Genomic DNA, 22059 nt, shown 5'->3' with positions numbered 1-22059 from the left:
TAAAAGAGAAAGAAAAGAACAGAGAAGAACTACAAAAACAACCAGAAAACAAGTAACTAAATGGCAATAAGTACATACCTATTAATAATTACTTTAAATATCAATGGATCAAATTCTCCAATCAAACGACATAGAGTGGGTGATTGAATAAAAAAGCAAGAACCATGTATACGCTGTTTACAAGAGACTCACTTCAGAACTAAAGGCACCCAGACTGAAAGTGAGCGGATGGGAAAAGATATTTCATGCAAATGTAAATGACAAGAAAGTGGGGGCAGTAATACTCATATCAGACAAAATCGACTTTAAAACAAAGTCTATAAAGAAAAACAAAGAAGGGCATTATATAATGACAACACAATCAATACAAGAAGAGGATAGTACACTCACTAACGCATAATCACCTAATACAGGAGCACCTAAATATGTAAAGCAAATATTAACAGACATAAAGGGAGAAATTGACAATAACACAATAATAGTAGGGGACTTTAACACCCCACTTACATCAACAGACAGTTTATCCAGACAGAAAATCTATAAGGAAACAGTGGTATTAAACAACACATTAGACCAGTTGGACGTAATAGATATCTTTAGGACATTTCATCCAGAAAGAGCAGGGTACATATTATTTTCAAGTGCATATGGGATGTTCTCCAGGATAGATCATATGCTAGGCCACAAAACAAGTAAATTTAAGAGGATAGAAATTATATCAAGCATCTTTTTTTCCAGCCACTAGGGTAAGATGATAGAAATTACAGGAAGAAAAATAGGGAAAACACAAACATATGTTTAACAACGTGCTACTAAAAGACCAATGGGACAATGAATAAATCAAAGAGGAAATCAGAAAATACTTCAAGACAAATGAAAATGGAAGCACAACATTCCAAAATCTATGGATGCAGCAAAAGCAGTTCCAAGAGGGAAGTTTAGTGATACAAGCCTATGTTAGGAAACAAGAAAAATCTCAAATAAGCAACCTAACCTTACACCTAAAGAAACTAGAAAAAGAACAAACAAGACCCAAAGTTAGCAAGTTAGTAGAAAGGAAGAAATAAAAAGATCAGAACAGAAATAAATGAAATAGAGACCAAAAAAAAACCCAAAAAACCCAGAAAAGGTCAATGAAACTAAGAGCTGGTTCTTGGAAAGATACAAAGGATCATAAGAGATTACTATAATCAATTATATGCCGATAAAATGGACATCCTGGAAGAAATGGACAAATTCCTAGAAATGTACAATCTCCCAAGACTGAACCAGGAAGAAATAGAAAACATAAACAAATCAATTACCAGTAATGAAATTGAATCAGTAATTTTAAAAACTCCCAAAAATCAAAGTCCAGGACTGAATAGTTTCAGAGGTGAATTCTACCAAACATTTAGAGAAGAGTTAACATCTGTGCTTCTCAACTATTCCAAAAAATTGCAGAAGAAGAAATGCTTCCAAACTCATTCTATAAGGCCAGTATCATCCGGATACCAAAACCATGCAAAGATATCACCAAAAAAGGAAAATTACAGGTCAACATCACTGATGAACACAGGTGCAGAAATCCTCAACAAAATATTAGCAAACTTACCTCAACAATAAATGTACATTAAAAGGATCATACACGATGATCAGGTAGGAATTATCCCAGGATGTAACAGTGGAACAATATTTGCAAATCAATCAATATGATATACCACATTACAAGAAGGAAGGATAAAAATCACATAATCATCTAAATAGATTCAGAAAAAGCATTTCACAAAATTCAACATCCATTCATGATAAAAACTTTCAACATAATAGGTATAGAGGGAGCATACCTCAATATGATAAAAACCATATATGACAAGCCCACAGCTAACATCATATTCAACAGTGAAGAGCTGGAAGAATTTCCTTTACGGTTAGGAACAATACAAAGATGCCCACTCCCAGCACTTTTATTCAACATAGTATTGGAAGGCCTAGCTACAGTAATCAGACAAAAAAAAAAAAGAGAAAAGAAATAAAAGGAATCCAAATTGGAAAGGAAGAAGTAAAACTCACTGTTTGCAGATGTCATTATACCATACAAAGAAAATCCTAAAGATGCCACCAAAAAACTACTAGAAATTATCAATGAATTTAGTAACATTGCAGGATACAAAATTAATTTACAGAAATCTGTTGCATTTCTGTATGCTAATAATGAACTATCAGAGAAATTAAGAACACGATCTCATTTACAATCACATCAAAAAGAATACCTAGGGGGCTTCCCTGGTGACACAGTGGTTGAGAGTCCGCCTGCCAATGCAGGGGACACAGGTTCGTTCCCCGGTCTGGGAAGATCCCACATGCCGCAGAGTGGCTGGGCCCATGAGCCATGGCCGCTGAGCCTGCGCGTCTGGAGCCTGTGCTCTGCAAAGGGAGAGGCCACAACAGTGAGAGGCCTGCGCACCTCAAAAGAAAAAAAAAAGAATACCTAGGAATAAATCTAAGGAAGTAAAATATTTATACTTGGAAAACTACAAGACACTGATGAAAGAAATTGAAGACAACACAAAGAAATGGAAAGACTTACTGTGCTCATGGATTGGAAGAATTAATGTTGTTAAAATGCCCATACTACACAAGGATATCTACAGAGTCAATGCAACCACTATTTAAGTACCAATGCTATTTTTGTACAGAACTAGAACAAATAATTCTAAAACTTACTTGGAAGCACAAAAGATCCCAAATAGCCAAAGCAATCTTGAAAAAGAAGAACAAAACTGGAGTTAGCATGTTCCCTGATTTCAAACTATACTACAAAGCTACAGTAATCAAGACAGTATGGTACTGGTCCCCCAAAGACACACAGATCAATGGAGCAGAATAGAGAGCCCAGAAATGAACCCACACTTACAGGGAAAATTAATCTACAACAAGGAGGCAAAAATATACAATGGGGAAAAGATAGCCTCTTTGATGAATGGTGTTGGGAAAATTGGACAGCTACATGCAAAAGAATCAAACTGCACTATTTTCTCACACCATGCACAGAAATAAATTCAAAGTAGATAAAGACTAAATTGTAAAGTCTGAAACCATAAAAGTAAACTTAGGTAGTATGCTCTTTGACATTAGTCTTAGCAACATTTTTTTGGATAAGTCTCCTCAGGCAAGGAAAACAAAAGTAAAAATAAACAAATGGGACTACATCAAACTAAAAAAGGTTTTCACAGTGAAGGAAACTATCACCAAAATGAAAAGTTTGCCTACTGAATGGGAGAAGATATTTGCAAATGATATATCCAATAAGAGGTTAATATCCAAAATATACAAAGACTTCACACATCTCAACATCAAAAAAAAATGAACATCTGATTAAAAAATGGGCAGAGGACCTGATTAGCATTTTTCCAAAGAAGACATATAGATGGCTCACAAGCATATGAAAAGGTGCTCAACATCACTAATCTTTAGGGAAATACAAATCAAAACCACAATGAGATATCACCCTCTCATTAAGAGATAGCCCTTTTCTCTTAATACAGATCCTACTAGCCCTGGTTAGTCTGTAGCTCTGGTCTGAGGGACAGATATCACCTCATACCTGTCAGAATAGCTATTATCAAAAAGACAAGTGTTGTCAAGGATGTGGAAAAAACAGAACCCTTGCGTGCTGTTGGTGCGAATGTAGATTGGTGCAGCAATTGTGGAAAACAGTATGGAGTTTCCTTTAAAAAGTGAAAATAGAAATACCATATGATTCAGCAATTCCTCTCCTGGGTATTTATCTGAAGACATTGAAAACACTAATTAGAAAAGATATATGCACCCTTATGTTCACTGCAATGTTATTTACGATAGCCAAGATATGGAAGCCACCAAAGTTGCTTAAGATAGATGAATGGATAAAAAAGATGTGGTATATATATTCAGTAGAATATTACTCACCCATAAAAAAAGAATGAAGGGCTTCCCTGGTGGCACAGTGGTTAAGAATCTGCCTGTCAATGCAGGGGACAGGGGTTCAATCCTAGGTCTGGGAAGATCCCACATGCCACGGAGGAGCTAAGCCCATGTGCCACAAATACTGAGCCTGTGCTCTAGAGCCTGTGAGCCTCAACTACTGAAGCCTGCGTGCCTAGAGCCCATGCTCCACAACAAGAGAAGCCACGACAATGAGAAGCCCACACACTGCAACGAAGAGTAGCCCCCGCTCGCTGCAGCTAGAGAAAGCCTGCACGCAGCAACGAAGACCCAACACAGCCAAAAATAAAAACAAATGAATTAATTAATTTTTAAAAAAGAATGATATCTTGTCATTTGTGACAATATGTATGAACTTAGGGTATTATGCTAAGTGAAATAAATCAGAGAAAGACAAATACAGTATGATTTAACTTATATATAGAATCCTTAAAACAAAACAAATGAACAAACATAATAAAACAGAAACAGTCATAGATACAGAGAACAAACAGGTGATTGCCAGAGGGGAGATGGATGGGAAAAAACAGAAACAGGTGAGGGAGATTAAGAGGTACAAGCGTCCAGTAGGGCTATAAATGAGTTATGAGTGTGAATACAATATGGGGATCGCAGTGAATAATTATGTAATATCTTTTTATGGTGACAGACGGTAATTAGACTTATCGTGGTGATCATTTAGAACTATATAGAATATCAAATCACCATGTTGTGTAACAGAAACTAATATAGTGTTGTAGGACAATTATACTTCAAGAAAAAACAAACTCAAAGAAAAAGAGGTCATATTTATGGTTTCCAAAGGTGGGGTGTGGGAGGAAGGAAGAATTGGATGAAGGCAATCAAAAGATACACACTTCCAGTTATAATATAAATAAGTACTAGGGATGTAATATACAACATGATAAATAAAATTAACACTGCTGTATGTTGTATATGAAAGTTGTTAAGAAAGCAACCCTAAGAGGTCTTATCACAAGGAAAAAAAATTTTCTGTTTCTTTAATTTTGTATCTATATGAGTTGATGGATGTTCACTGAACTTACTGTGATAATCACTTCATGATGTATGTAAGTCAAATCATTATGCTGTATACCTTAAATTTATGTAGTACTGTATGTCAATTATATCTTCATAAAATGGAAGAAAAAAATACTTTGGCCACTGTGTAGGAGACTAAGAGCGAAAGCAGAAAGACCACTTAGGAGGTTATTACAACAATAAGATGTGGGTTGAGGCTGGCTAGGGCTAAGATGATACTGATGGAGGAGGTGAGAAATGACTACACTTGGTTATATTTTGGTTTTAGAGGTAGATTCAATGCAGGGCATGAGAGAAAGAGAAGAAAAGAATCAAGGATGACTTCTAGTCTGGGGTCTGACCAATTGAATGAATGATTGTGTCATTATTCCTCCAGAAGGAAGACTGGAGGAGAAGCAGATTCGGGGTGTGGAGGACATCAAGATTTCTGTTCTGAATATGCTACATTTAAGATTCCAGATAGACATCCACATACAGAACTTGAGAAATCGGGGGAGAGCAACTAGCGTCATTAGAGTCATGGGGTAGTCAGAAGAGGGAGGAGAAGGAAAGCCCTGAGTGGAGGGAGACATCAATGAACAAACGAGAGTTTGTCCTTAGATAAGAGCATGCCAATTCCATTCCTTATAATACAGGGTCAACAGAGTAAGCAGATTCAGATGCTGGAGGGTTGGTAGATTTGTGATGAGCACCTGCTCATCACAAATCTACCAACCCTCCAGCGTCTTGTCTGGATGTCTTGCCTGCTTGTCTCTACAAGAAACGAGATTATCAGTCGAGGATAAGGAAAGGGAAGGGGATGTTGGAGATTCAGAGAGTAGAGTAATATGATAGTTTTAGAGAGTGTTGGATGACTTAGCATAAATATACATGATATAATTGAATGTTGGCAAGTCCATGTCTAACATGTACAAAACTTGAGGCTATATAAGTTAGTGAAAGCAATCTAGAGGTTAAAGACATAGAAAGTAATGAGAACAACCATAATTTTCTTTAACTCAATCTTATCCCTGGGAATTGGCCCAAGGCAGCCATTGAAAAGAAAATATTATTGTATGGCAGTTGTTGACTGTAAATTTTATTAGCGTCATTAATAAAAGTTTGGGACTTTCCTGATGGCACAGTGGATAAGACTCCACACTCCCAATGCAGGGGGCCTGGATTCGATCCCTGGTCAGGGAACTAGATCCCACGTGCATGCCGCAACTAAAAGTTCGCATGCCACATCTAAGGAGCCCGCCTGCCACAACTAAGACCTGGTGCAACCAAATAAATAAATAAATATTTAAAAAAACAAAGAAAATAAAAGTTTTATGCTATACAACCAAAACAACCATTCATGTAGTAGCCACTGAGGAATCATACTTGAGGCTATATAAGTTAGTGAAAGCAATTTAGAGGTTATAGAGAAAGAGTATGGATTGTCACCCTTGTCTCATCTGCATTCTATGCAATTTTAATTAGATGTTCATTTCTCTATTCACTGTAAGCCAACAACTAGGATCAGAACCAGATGCTTTTCAAGCTCCAGATAATGTCTGTTCCTCATTCTGATAAATAATTTAAGACAGGCTTTCAAACAAGAAGGGCAACCATTTCAGGAGGCCTATGATGATGAGGAAAATGCCAGTGATTTGTATCTTGAGCGTATAGAACACCCCAACTTCCTTAGAAGGCAATATAGTGCAGTTGTGAAGTCACAGACTGACACTGCTCTGCCTGGGTTTGCATCCCAGCTCTGCCACTGATTCATAGAATCTTGGGCAAATTACCTACCGTCTCTGTACATCAGTATTCTCTTTGTTAGAGTGGGGATAATAGCATATACCTCAGAGAGTTGTGAAGATTAAATGAGGTCAACTATACAAATTGTTTAGAATGACTCTAGCTATTTCAGTTATACTCATGGGATTTTAATTTATGGAGGTGACTGAATGATGACATGGAGAGGCTAATGCCATGAAAGAAGATTTTAATTACTTATGTTTCCAAGAGGAGGGGGCATACCACATGATGCAGGGCCACATTGGGAAGCACCAGGGTTGATCAGGAAGCAAAAAGGAGTGAGAGAAAGCCTGGCCAAAGACTTTATTGTTTTCTGTAAGAAAGGCAAGACAGGGTAGGGAAACTGCTTACAAATGGCTAGTTTGAATAATTCAAGTGGGCTCTGGGCTATAGGGGTAGTCACTAGTTGCCTGGTAACTGAACCTGAGAAACTTAGGTCAGGGGAAATATTTGCTTGGTGTAGAAGAGTTAGATAAAGGAGGGACTATGTATTTGCTTGGGATTGGTTGATCTGTGTATGAAAAGTATGTCTTCAGGCAAGTTGTTTATTATCTCTGGGACTTAGCTAATCCTGGGAGAAGCAGTCTCTTCTCAGCCAGCTAGGGCCCCCAAGATGTCAAAACATCATAAAAATATTAAAAACATGATCAATACATTAGCCAATGGAAAGGGCTATATGAGTTTTGCTCTTCTTTTGCAGGAGATACTGAGACTTGTTAGATGTCAAAGACAAGGAGAGTTCAGATAGGGCTAATTGTGAAGGTTTGAGTTGCTTTTGCTTTACAGGTGGCAGAGAACTTAAGGAAGCTTAGAAAAACTCCTGCCCAGAATTTTTCTGTTGGTTTGGGAAACTCTACTTCAGTTCTAGTTCCTGACAGTACCCTGTTGACTTAGTGAACAATGTCTTGAGTTTAAGATTAAACCTCTCTGTGTCTGTCCACCTTTTGGTTTTCATGAAAACCAACCTGGAGATGTGCTTCACCATATTCTTGAATTGACCATGGTACTAAAGCTTTATGACATAAACCACCAACCTTTAAATGGGATAATACTAAGCTTGTACCACCAACTAGACTAACCAAATAAACAAAAGTATAGATGTGGGTGTGAACAAAATATGTTAGTAGCATACAGTATTCAGGAGACATGGTGGGGAGTTGTAGATATACAAACCTGAGGTAAAGGTTATATTGGTTCTTCTTGATACCATCTGAAAATGGCCTTCAACTTTGATCAACAGAGTAATGTATCTGGCCCAGCTCTTAGGACCTATTCACCTTCTAGGCTGGTGCATGTCTTGTAGATTAAAGCTCTTGCAGATTAAAGCTCTTAACTAGGTTGCCCTTGACCTCATGTTTCATAAGTAATTGTACAAGTGGTAAAAGTGGAATGGAGATGAATAGATTGGTTTGAGAATTCTTTCCAAAAGTACCCACAGGACTTTATGGTAACTAATTATATATAGGGAATTAAGGGATGGGGGACTGAAATCTAATGACCTTGGGAAATGTTTGTTACCACTATGAAATGATGTTGAAAGGAAGTTGATTTGGAGAGTAAAGGGGGTCCACATCCAGACATGCTCTATTTAAGGTTATGTGATATCCAATAGCTATGCCCTCTAGGCAAGAGGGAGCATTAGCCTGGATGAGAAGACATCAGAATAAGAATTGTTGTGAAACTGGCAAGCAAGGACTAGGGTAGCCTAGGACATGTCCCTTGGGTGTAGTAGGAAGAGAGAAGAAAGTACTAAGGAAAGTGGAGACCAGGTATTCAGAAGTAGGAGACCCAGGGTAGTATAATACCTGGACAGAGTTCAAAGGACATAGTTCACAAAGTAGAGAGCAGGCCATTGTGTCTAATGCAGTATAGACATTACATGAGACAAAAGCAAACTGATCCTTAAATGTGGCAACACAAGAGTCCTTGGCGAGAACACTATGAATGGTGAGATAAGGAAGGCACATTTCAACAAATAAAGAAACACTTTATCTGGGTCAGGTAGAAGTGACTAGTATAGATCACTTAAGAAGTTTCACAATGAAGAGTTGGGCTAAACCCCCGGTAGGTACTCAGTATATTTTTTATTCTGTAAAAGTGTTGTTTGATTTGATTTGATTCACAGATACTCTCTTTTGGAAAAGAAATTCCACTAATGTGAGAGTTCAATTGAACTTCCAGATTAATGCCAAAGTAGTTTAGAAATATAATGAAGTTATTTTAGAGAATATTTTTATTGAACAATATTATTCAGCGCTCTAAAATTAAGAAAAAAGAAGGAGAAGAAGAAGAAAGAAGGAGAATCTGTCAGCCATCTTGCTAACATTTATCTTCTACAACAAGAATATCACATGGTGCATTTGAAAAGGACAAAAACAATGTTATGTTTTGTTACTCTTGGATGTATATTATTATGCTTCATGAGAATAAAGTAAAAAATATATACAGACTTTCACAAAGTTAGAAATTTCTGCTATGACTTTCAACTGCCACCCTCTGAATAGCACCTTCATAGAATTTCATAATGCAAATGAACAAAAATAATAAATATGGGTATAGTTGTCAATATTCATGTTGAAATGTGTTATAATCATTGTGAGGTATGTTACAAGTAATTTATTATTAAGAAAAGTTAAATAACAATTTATAATCACAGCTGACTTCTTTGTAGAAATTGACAAGCTTTTCTTAAAATTTATATGGAGAATAAAGGGACTCAGAATAGCCAAACAATCCAAAACAGTCTTGGAGAAGGACAAATTTGGAAGACTCAAGCTTCCCAATTTCAAAACTTACTATAGAGCTACACTAATCAAGACAGTGTGGTACTGGCATAAGGATAGAAATACAGATCAGTGGAATAGAATTGAGATCCAGAAATAAACCTTCACATTTTATGATCAGTTGATTTTCAACAAAGGTGCCAAAAAAATTCAATTGGAAAAGAAGAGTTTTTCAACAAATATTGCTGGGACAACTGGATATGCACATACAAAACAGTGAATTTGGACCTATACCTCACATAATATACAAAAATTAACTAAAAATGAATAAAAACCTAAATCTAAACACTGAAGGTATAAAACTCTTAGGAGAAAACATAGGTGTAAATTATGACCTTTGATTAGCAATTGTTTCTTAAATATGAAACCAAAAGCAGGAGCAGCCGAAGGAAAAATAAATTAATTACACTTCATCAAGATTTAAAATTTTTGTGCTTCAAAGTACGCCACTGATAAAGTGAAAAGGCAGTCTACATAATGGGAGAAGATTTTTGTAAATCATATCTTGGATAAGAGATTAGAATCCAGGGACTTCCCTGGCTGTCCAGTGGTTAAGACTCCTTGCTCCTAATGCATGAGTCATGGGCTTGATCCCTAGTCGGGGAACTAAGATTCTGAATGCCACATGGTGTGACCAAAAAAAAAAAAAATAGAGAGAGAGAGACTAGAATCCAGAATATATAAAAACACGTTCAGCTCAATCACAGAGAGACAAATAACCCAACTACAACAGGGGCAAAGGATCAGATTAGACATTTCTCCATCAGAAGATTAAAAAAAATTTTTTTCATTCTTTCATGCAACATTATTTCCCAATAATTCATTTCTTCAGAGAAATGTATTTTTTCTTTTTTTATACAGCAGGTTCTTCTAGTTATCTATTTTATACATACTAGTGTATATATGTCAATCCCAATCTCCCAGTTCATCCCACCACGACCCGCCCCCCACTTTTCTGCCTTGGTCTCCATACGTTTGTTCTCTACATCTGTGTCTCTATTTCTGCCTTGCAAACCAGTTCATCTGTACCGTTTTTCTATATTCCACATATATGCGTTAATATACGATATTTGTTTTTCTCTTTCTGACTTATTTCACTCTGTATGACAGTCTCTAGGTCCATCCACATCTCTATAAATGACCCAATTTCATTCTTTTTTATGGCTGAGTTATATTCCATTGTATATATGTACCACATCTTCTTTATCCATTTGTCTGTTGATGGGCATTTAGGTTGCTTCCATGACCTATTGTAAGTAGTGCTGCAGTGAACGTTGGGGTGCATGTCTCTTTTTGAATTATGGTTTTCTCTGGGTATATGCCCAGTAGTGGGATTGCTGGCTCATATGGTAATTCTATTTTTAGTTTTTTAAGGAACTTCCATACTGTTCTCCATAGTGGGTGTATCAATTTACATTCCCACCAACAGTGCAAAAGTGTTCCTTTTTCTCCACACCCTCTCCAGCATTTATTCTTTGTAGATTTTCTGATGATGCCCATTCTAACTGGTGTGAGGTGATACCTCATTGTAGTTTTCATTTGCATTTCTCTAATAATTAGTGACGTTGAAAATCTTTTCCTGTGCGTCTTGGCCATCTGTGTGTCTTCTTTGAAGAAATGTCTATTTAGGTCTTCTGCCCATTTTTGGATTGGGTTGTTTGTTTTTTTGATATTGAGCTGTATGAGCTGCTTGTATATTTTGGAGATTAATCCTTTGTCAGTTGCTTTGCTTGCAGATATTTTCCCCCATTCTGAGGGTTGTCTTTTCACCTTGTTTATGGTTTCCTTTGTTATGCAAAAGCTTTTAAGTTTCATTAGGCCCCACTTGTTTATTTTTGTTTTTATTTCCATTTCTCTAGGAGGTGGGTCAAAAAAGATCTTGCTGGGATTTATGTCAAAGAGTGTTCTTCCTATGTTTTCCTCTAGGAGTTTTATAGTGTCCAGTTTTACATTTAGGTCTTTAATCCATTTTGAGTTTATTTGTGTGTATGGTGTTCGAGAGTGTTCTAATTTAATTCTTTTACATGTGGCTGCCCAGTTTTCCCAGCACCACTTATTGAAGAGACTGTCTTTTCTCCATTGTATATCCTTGCCTCCTTTGTCACAGATTGTTGACCATAGGTGTGCGGATTTATCTCTGAGCTTTCTATCCTGTTCCATTGATCTGTATTTCTGTTTTTGTGCTAGTACCATATTGTCTTGATTACTGTAGCTTTTTTTTTTTTTTTTTTTGTGGTACGCGGGCCTCTCACTGTTGTGGCCTCTCCCATTGTGGAGCACAGGCTCTGGATGTGCAGGCTCAGCGGCCATGGCTCACGGGCCCAGCCACTCCGCGGCATGTGGGATCTTCCCGGACCAGGGCATGAACCCGTGTCCCCTGCTTCAGCAGGTGGACTCTCAACCACTGCGCCACCAGGGAAGCCCGATTATTGTAGCTTTGAAGTATAGTCTGAAGTCAGAGAGTCTGATTCCTCCAGCTCCGTTTTTCTCCCTCAAGGTTGCTTTGGCTGTTCAGAGTCTTTTATGTCTCTATACAAATTTTAAGATTTTTTGTTCTACTTCTGTAAAAAATGCATTGGTAATTTGGCAGGGATTTCATTGAATCTGTAGATTGCTTTGGGTAGTATAGTCATTTTCACAATACTGATTCTTCCAATCCAAGAACATGGTATATATCTCTCCATCTGTTTGTGTCATTTTTGATTTCTTTCATCAATGTCTTATTGTTTTCTGAGTACAGGTCTTTTACCTCCTTAGGTAGGTTTATTCCTAGGTATTTTATTCTTTTTGTTGCAATGGTAAATGGGATTGTTTCCTTAATTTCTCTTTCTGATCTTTTGTTGTTAGTATATAGGAATGCAAGAGATTTCTGTGCATTAATTTTGTATCCTGCAACTTTACCAAATTCATTGATTAGCTCTAGTAGTTTTCTGGTAGCATCTTTAGGTTTATCTATGTATAGTATCACGTCATCTGCAAACAATGACAGTTTTACTTCTTCTTTTCCAATTTGTATTCCTTTTATTTCTTTTTCTTCTCTGATTGCTGTGGCTAGGACTTCCAAAACTATGTTGAATAAGAGTGGACATCCTTGTATTGTTCCTAATCTTAGAGAAAATGCTTTCAGTTTTTCACCATTGAGAATGATGTTTACTGTGGGTTTGTCATATTATTATGTTGAGGTAGGTTCCCTCAATGCCCACTTTCTGGAGAGTTTTTATCATAAATGGGTGTTGAATTTTGTTGAAAGCTTTTGGTGCAACTACTGAGATGATCATATGGTTTTTATTCTTCAATTTGTTAATATGGTGTATCACACTGATTGATTTGCATATATTGAAGAATCCTTGCATCCCTGGGATAAATCCCACTTGATCATGGTGTATGATCCTTTTAATGTGTTGTTGGATTCTGTTTGCTAGTATTTTGTTGAGGATTTTTGCATCTATATTCATCAGTGATATTCGTCTGTAATTTTCTTTTTTTGTTGTATCTTTGTCTTGTTTTAGTATCAGGGTGATTGTGGCCTCGTAGAATGAGTTTGGGGGTGTTTCTTTCTCTGCAATTTTTTGGAAGAGTTTGAGAAGGATGGGTGTTAGCTCTTCTCTAAATGTTTGATAGAATTCACCTGTGAAGCCATCTGGTCCTGGACTTTTGTTTGTTGGAAGATTTTTAATCCCAGTTTCAATTTCATTATTTGTGATTGGTCTGTTCATATTTTCTATTTCTTTCTGGTTCAGTCTTGGAAGGTTATACCTTTCTGTGAACTTGTCCATTTCTTCCAGGTTGTCCATTTTATTGGCATAGAGTTGCTTGTAGTAGTCTCTTAGGATGCTTTGTATTTCTGTGGTGTCCATTGTAACTTCTCCTTTTTCATTTCTAATTTTTATCAATTTGAGTCCTCTCCCTCTTTTGCTTGTGAGTCTGGTTAATGGTTTAGCAATTTTGTTTATCTTCTCAAAGAACCAGCTTTTAGTGTTATTGATCTTTGCTATTATTTTCTTCATTTCTATTTCATTTATTTCTGCTCTCATCTTTATGATTTCTTTCCTCCTACTAACATTGGGCTTTGTTTTTTCTTCTTTCTCTAGTTCCTTTAGGCATAAGTTTAGATTGTTTATTTGAGATTTTTCTTGTTTCTTGAGATAGGATTGTATTGCTATAAACTTCCCTCTTACAGCTGCTTCTGCTGCATCCCATAGGTTTTGGATTGTTGTGTTTTCGTTGTCATTTGTCACTAGGTATTTTTTGATTTCTTCAGTGATCTCTTGGTTATTTAGTAACATATTGTTTAGCTTCTATGTGTTTGTGTTTTTTACTTTTTTTCCCTGTAATTTATTTCTAATCTCATAACGTTGTGGTCGGAAAGTATGCTTGATATGATTTCAATTTTCTTAAATTTACTGAGGCTTGATTTGTGACCCAGGGTGTGATCTATCCTGGAGAATTTTCCATGTGCACTTGAGAAGAAAGTGCAATCTGCTGTTTTCAGATGGAATGTCCTATAAATATCAATTAAATCTATCTGGTCTATTGTGTCTTTTAAAGCTTGTGTTTCCTTATTAATTTTCTGTCTGGATGATCTGTCCATTGGTGTAAGCGTGGTGTTAAATTCCCCCACTATTGTTGTGTTACTGTCATTTTGCTCTTTTATAGTGGTTAGCATTTGCCTTATGTATTGAGGTGATCCTATGTGGAGTGCATATATATTTATAATTGTTATATCTACTTGGACTGATCCCTTGATCATTATGTAGTGCCCTTCCTTGTCTCTTGTAACATTCTTTATTTTAAAGTCTATTTTATCTGATATGAGTATTGCTACTCCAGCTTCCTTTTGATTTCCATTGGCATGGAATATCTTTTTCCATCCCCTCACTTTCAGTCTGTATGTGTCCCTAGGTCTGAAGTGGGTCTCTTGTAGATAGCATATATACAGATCTTTTTTTGTACCTGTTCAGCAAGCCTGTGTCTTTTGGTTGGAGCATTTAATCCATTCACATTTAAGGTAATTATCAATATGTATGTTCCTATGACCATTTTCTTAATTGTTTGGGTTTGCTTTTGTAGGTCCTTTTCTTCTCTTGTGTTTCCCACTTAGAGAAGTTCCTTTAGCATTTGTTGTAGAGCTGGTTTGGTGGTGCTGAATTCTCTTAGCTTTTGCTTGTCTGTAAAGCTTTTGATTTCTCTATGAACCTGAATAAGATCCTTGCCAGGTAGAGTAATCTTGGTTGTAGGTTCTTCCCTTTCATCACATTAAATATATCATGCCACTCCCTTCTGGCTTGTAGAGTTTCTGTTGAGAAATCAGCTGTTAACCTTATGGGAGTTCCCTTGTATATTTTTTGTCATTTTTCCCTTGTTGCTTTTTATAATTTTTCTTTGCCTTTAATTTTTGTCAGTTTGATTACTATGTGTCTCAGCCTGCTTATCCATGGATTTATCATGCCTGGAATTCTCTGCCCTTCCTGGACTTGGGTGGCTATTTCCTTTCCCATGTAAGGGGAGTTTTCAACTATAATCTCTTCAAATATCTTCTTGGGTCCTTTCTCTCTCTCTTCTCCTTTTGGACCCCTATAATGTGAATGTTGGTGTGTTTAATGTTGTCCCAGAGGTCTCTTAGGATCTTCTTTTCCTTTTGTTCTTTTTTTTTAATTCTGTTCTGTTACAGTGATTTCCACCATTCTGTCTTCCAGGTCACTTATCCATTCTTCTGCCTCAGTTACTATGCTATTGATTCCTTCTAGTGTATTTTTCATTTCAGTTATTGTATTGTTCATCTCTGTTTGTTCTTTAATTCTTCTAAGTGTTTGTTCTTTATTTCTTCTAGGTCTTTGTTAAACATTTCTTGCATTTTCTTGATCTTTACCTCCATTCTTTTTCAGAGGTCCTGGATCATCTTCACTATCATTATTCTGAATTCTTTTTCTGGAAGAATTTTCTGAATTCTTTTTCTGCCTATCTCCACTTCATTTAGTTCTTTTTCTGGGGTTTTATCTTGTTCCTTCAGCTGGTACATAGTCCTCTGCCTTTTCATTTTGTCTGTCTTTCTGTGAATGTGGTTTTCATTCTATAGGCTGCAGGACTGTAGTTCTTCGTGCTTCTCTATTTTTTCCTTTTTATTTAGCTTGACCAATGAGTGAACAGAGGTGTCAGTTCTGGATGGAGGCTTTAAGGGTCAGCACCTTCCTCACCATGTTCTCTTTGCCATATGCCACAACTACTGACAATGTTCCAGATAGAGGCTGCTCTGACACCTTGTGCCCCAGATTGAAGATGATATGGAATAGAACCAGGGTCAACCTGCTGGTGTTGGTGGGTCTCCTGCAGCGGTGGGGGGGGCGGGGGGCGGGGCGGCTGTGGCTCCCCATGGGGATAAGGGCACTTGCAGCAGCAGTTCTGGGAAGTACTCATTGGCGTGAGCCTTCCTAGAGGCCGCCATTAGCCCCACCAATAAAAAAAAATTTTTTTTAATTCTAGAAGATGGAAAATAAAAAAGAATGTGTTACTAGATGAGGTAACAAAAGAATCCATAGCCTAGAATAAGCTTCAAGGAGGCTGCTGTATAGCCAGGAGAGAGGTATGTCTGGCAAACTCAGATAGGCTTTGGAGTCAATGTCATCAGATAAGACTGAGAGTAAGACTGAGACCTGCTACTAAGCACAAGGCATTCATCTGAGGTTTAAACACATGTTCAAAGGCAACAGGTCATCCAATGCCTACCCTCTTACCCAATAACCTAGGGTAGGGAGTTGGTGGGGGAGAAAGATTCTTCTCTAAAAGGTTAGTCACCTTCCACTCACTTTCCTGATACAGGTTTATGTAGCATGTGCTTTTTGTGCCCCTAGTTTCATCCCCTCAGGCCAGCTTGGGTTTTAGTAGCAGCTGTGGTAGACAGTTTCCATGTTCCAAGTTCTCTTACCTCTAGCTCTCCCTATGCTTTGATGTTCAGCCTCAGTGTTTTTCCTGAAGCCAAGGAAGATCTGTCATCCCTCCACAGGGTAGTCCAGAAACACTCCTGGGAGCAAGCCTCAATAGAGGGTGGGAATCATTTAAAAAAAAAAAAAAAGCCATAGCTTCCCATCCTTAAGAAGGACAATTCTGAGGCCCATTTTGTGTATTTCTTTAGAGGGTTCAGAGAGGGACTGAATCCCAGTTGCCCAGTCAGTAACTCAATAACACATCTTTTTTATCAGCAGTTTCTCTTTATCTCTCTCATTTTCTTTATTCCCTCATTCCTGCTTCCTGATATTACCTCCTACACCCAAGCCCTTGTTTCAAGCTCTCCTTTGTGAGGAATTGAAACTAAAATAATTGTTTAAAAGTATACATATAAAATTATATACAATATTTTATTTTATATACATACATACTCTTGCTAAGAAGGGGCAGAAGACAGCTTCAGGTACTCAGTTAGGGAGGAGTTATGGGGATACATGTATATGTATAGCTGATTCACTTTGTTATAAAGCAGAAGCTAACACACCATTGTAAAGCAATTATACTCCAATAAAGATGTTTTAAAAAATTAAATAAATAATATTGTTGAGTGTTTACATCCAATCTTGCTCCATTTAATTCTCAATAACTCAGCTGGTTGCACATTTGTCTTGGTTTAAGGGACATTGGTGTGTTTCCTGGTTAATCCAGAGGCTAACTGGTCTTTCTTAGCAGAAGAAAAAAGTCATAAAGAGGTAATGACCAAATGATGTGAGCATATTTACATATTACCAAACTCTTAGAAGCTTGGTAAAATAATTAAAAGAAGCCTGGAGAAACAATCTAAGAAATTCTCTCACATATATTTAGTGTTTTGGCAAGATAAAATGGCTCCTATTTATTAGAATGCCTAAGGAAAGATATCATGAGTCTGGGCCATGCCCTCAGCTCACAAAGTAAGTCAAGGACAAGGAAAAGTTCAGCACATCCAGCATATGGATGATGCTAGAAGAGCCACTCCACTCAAGCGCCAGCAGAAAAGGTTAAGGTAAAACTACAGCTCTACCACAGGACCATACCTCATTAGACAGTCCCTCTTAACAGAGAGATAACGGGGATGTTGCTGAACCTTTCTGGAGTAAACTTCAGGAGCAACACTTTTGAAGGGTGATGTTGTCTTCCTTTTTGGCCATACTCTACTCCTAACAGGTAGAAGAAAGAGAATTAAACTTGTCATTAGGATTTATTAATTTAGTATAGCAGAGGAGCCAGGGATGATTGGGAAAGGGCAGAGGATAAATGCGAGAACTGCCATATCAGGAGGTGGCAAGGTTGGTGCTAGTAGTTGTAAGCGTGACTGAGTCCGGAAAAGAACACAACTGTGTTCCTCTGCCAGCACAGCACTGGTAGTGGGGGCAGTAGGCATGGAGAACTATACCCAGGTCTCCTGGCCTGATAGTGAAGATGTGAAGCTTCCAAGATGGGAATGAATCAGAGAAAATCAGATAAAGTCAAACTGAGGGTGCCGACAATTGATGTGACCCTGCAGTGATTGGTCATTATGGGGGAAGTAGACACATAGTGTAGAGAGGCAGCATCCTTCCAAGTTTATCCTCTGAGACACAGCTGTGGGAGAAACTTGATGAGAGAAGGAATTCTCAAAGGCACAGCTTTCAAGAAGACCCTTTTTATTTTCTCGACCTCATCATGCTGAATGGTTTCATGGCCCACTGTTGATGTTGTAATGAACTATTTTATTTAATTTTTTAAATTTCATAAGTTATGTTTATTGTCAAAAAAGAAAATTTTAGATGAGAAAATGAATTTATAAACAGTTATAATAGCTTCTCGGATTTAGCCACTGTTGGTTATATATGGCATCTAAAGTTTTTTGTACACAGCTAGACATTTTTGTTGAGGAAAAAAAGATGGGCTCAGACAGCGTGTACTATTTTGTGACTTGCTATGCTGAACAACTGGTTAAAAAAACAAACAAATATTGGTTTACTGTGGTTATAGCAAAGACTCCATAGCTGTTTGAAATACATCAGAGACTTCCTTGGGCTGGGTTCCTCAGAAGACCCCAAAGAATTGGGTGGATCTGAAGTTTTGTAAGGTCAATTCTGAAACTGAAACAGGAGGAAGAAAGACGTCTCCTCTCTCTTCCCCACAGTCTCCCCCACCTCTTAGATTTTAAGAGCTGAGTCATGAAGCTCAGCTCACAGCACTACTCCAGAATGACTATGCCTCCCTCAAAGTCTCAGGCCACGAGGTCAAGAGAATGACTAAGGACAGAGGAGCCATCAGAGAGGCCAGTTCTACTCTTTGGTTTCACTTATCAAAATCTTCCTGCCAGGGCTTCCCAGGTGGCGCAGTGGTTAAGAGTCCGCCTGCCGATGCAGGGGACACGGGTTCGTGTCCCGGTCTGGCAGGATCCCACATGCCGTGGAGTGGCTGGGCCTGTGAGCCATGGCCGCTGAGCCTGCATGTCTGGAGCCTGTGCTCCATAACGGGAGAGGCCACAGCAGTGAGAGGCCCGAGTACCGCAAAAAAAAAAAATCTTCCTGCCTTTTTGAACACTGCTTCCGTTAGCCTATTTTGTTGTTAAGATGTAAACAGTCTGATTCTCTTGTCTCTCTCTCTCCCCCCCAATTTAATTCTTTGCAACATCTTGGCTTTTGGTCTCTTGATCTTTTTATTTTCAGTGACCTCCACCGCTGTCACCTCAGCCACATACTCCCAATATTACACCCTGGACCTTGTCTTCACCTAAAATTATTTTGCCTGTAAAATCACTAAATCAGACAACCCATTCTCAGCCTTCCAGCCATCTCTCTTCCCACCCCTACCCCTTTGTCACGTCTCAGCAGGTGAACCTGCCTCTTATTTCACTGTGAAAGTAGAAGCTGATAAACTGGTACTCCTGCAGCTCTACCACAATATCCTCATACCCACCTGGAATGTGGACCCAACCCCATCTGTCCCTTTTGTTGTAATGTAACAAAATGTATCCTTCCTCTCACTTAAGGCTAATATTTGCATTTTTGCTTTTGATATCACTCCCCATCTCTTCTTAGTAAGCTTGGTCTATTATCCACCTTTCACTTATAAGATTAATAGTTCCTTCTCCCCTAATATATAAAGAGCTCCTAGAAATTGAGAAGAAAAAGACCAACAAGTCAAATGAAAAAATGGATAAAGACGTAAACAATAAGACTCTTTGAGAGACAGAGTTCACTATAAAAAAATGCAAATTGCATTTAAACATACAAAAACACGTTCAACCTCTTTCATAGTAAGATAAATGCCAAGTAAAAGTATAATAAAATACCAATGACCACTGTAAGGTCGGATCTTAACAAACGGCATCGCGAAACAGAGGAAAGCTTCAAGTGAGCTTTATTAGGGAGCGCTCCTGGGCGAGGTTCACTGGTCCGAGAGAAAGGGGCCAGAGAAGTCGCACCCGGGCGAGGCTGGGCAAGATTTTATAGGGGAAGAAGGGAAAGGGGTGTGGTGAATCTGGGAGGGCGCAGGGTATTCCTTATTTGGTGGTCTTTTCGGGTATCCTGGGGGACCGTTAGTCCCGCCCCTCGAAAGGCGGGAAGGCTGGGCTGGGTTCAAAGTCCCCAGGTCAGTTTCTGGAACTGGGTGGTCCGGAGAATTTCGGTCTGATGCAACCTGTGAATCCGATTGTGTTCCCCTGCCTCGGGCCAGTTGGCCTTACAACCACTCATGAGATTACAAAAAAGTCAAAGGTGTGATAGCATTTTCTGTAACAGACACTTTCACATAATGCCTGGGAGAACAAAATGATATGAACCTCATAGAAGGCAATATGACAATATCCATCAAAATTAAAAATGCACCAATCTTTAATCCAGAAATCCCACTTCTGGAATTTTAACCTAAAAATATACCTATACATACAAACTTTCAACTGTATAAGTTTATCCAGTGCAGCATCGTTTATAGTAGCAAACGGTTGGAAACAACCTGTGTCCCTCTGTAGATACTAAGAAAGATATACAGGATCTATTGTTAAGTGAAAAAAATCAAAGCTGAGCTGCTTTTGTGGAAGAAAGAGGGGGAGGATTATTAATTTACATTAGCATATGCTCATATCTGCCTAAAGAAATAATAGAAAGATTCCAAAAAACTAATAGATAGTGGTTACATATAAAAGTCAGAGTAGGGGATGTGGATTGTGGGGAACTAGAGTAAGACTACTCAATGCGTAATTTAAACCAAGTGAATTTATTACTTATTCAAAAATAATTAAATTGAATTTTTAAACATTTTGCCATCTGACCCACATAGCTGCTCCAAATGCTGACCTAATTCACTCCTCCCCTTTGCATTCAAAATTTTTTCAGAGTTGTTTCACTTACTGCGTCTATTTCCTTACCTCCTATTCATGAACACACTACAATCTGGCTTCTGTCCCCATTATTAGTTAAATTGCTGTTACCTATTCTCTCCAGTGACCTCCATATTGCTACATCTGATATGTATTATCTAGTTTTTCTCTTATGTAATCACTTAGGAACATTTGACAAACTACCTCTTTTCTGATGTGCGTTCTTCCCTTGATTTCCATGTCTCCACACAATCCTAGTTTTCCTCCCATCTCTCTGGATGCCCTGATTTTTCTTCTTCTCTTCTCCCTTACATTTTTTTTTCTCTTCTGGTCAAGGGCAATGTCTACAGGCAGACTTAACAGTCACAATTCTAGCAGCCCAAACTCCTGGCAGTTGTGGAAGGGAAATCTGGAGGGAGCATCAAAGCATCCACTGCAGATATATGTACTATTAATATTTTCTCCTAGGGCTTCCCTGGTGGCGCAGTAGTTAAGAATCCTCCTGCCAATGCAGGGGACATGGGTTCGAGCCCTAGTCCGGGAAGATCCCACGTGCTCTGGAGCAACTAAGCCCATGCACCACAACTACTGAAGCTCATGTGCCTAGAACCTGTGCTCCACAACAAGAGAAGCCACCGCAAGGAGAAGCCTGCACACCACAACAAAGAGTAACCCTGCTCACCGCAACTACAGAAAGCCATGCACAGCAACGAAGAACCAAAGCAGCCACAAATTAATTAATTAAAAATAAATAAACAAGAGAAATGCAACAAAAATATTTTAAAAATAAATAAAGACTATAGGGTTCCTGGGACTTCCTTGGTGGCGCAGTGGTTCAGAATCCACCTGCCAATGCAGGGTACACGGGTCCAAGCCCTGGTCCGGGAAGATCCCACATGTCGCAGAGCAACCAAGCCCCTGTGCCACAACTATTGAGCCTGCGCTCTAGAGCCCGCGAGCCACAACTACTGAGCCTGCGTGCCTAGAGCTCGTGCTGCGCAACAAGAGAAGCCACCGCAATGAGAAGCCCACGCACTGCAATGAAGAGTAGCCTCCGCTTGCCGTAATTAGAGAAAACCCATGCACAGCAATGAAGATCCAATGCAGCCAAAAACTAAAAAAAAAAAAGACTATAGGGTTCCTTTTAAAATATATATACTTTTTTTCTCCTAGTATGTGATTTGCCTT

Source organism: Phocoena phocoena, chromosome 8 (assembly GCF_963924675.1).
Source record: "Phocoena phocoena chromosome 8, mPhoPho1.1, whole genome shotgun sequence".
Classification (NCBI taxonomy): Eukaryota; Metazoa; Chordata; class Mammalia; order Artiodactyla; family Phocoenidae; genus Phocoena; species Phocoena phocoena.
The sequence above is the reverse complement of the archived record's forward strand: the minus strand, read 5'-3'. Positions refer to the sequence as shown.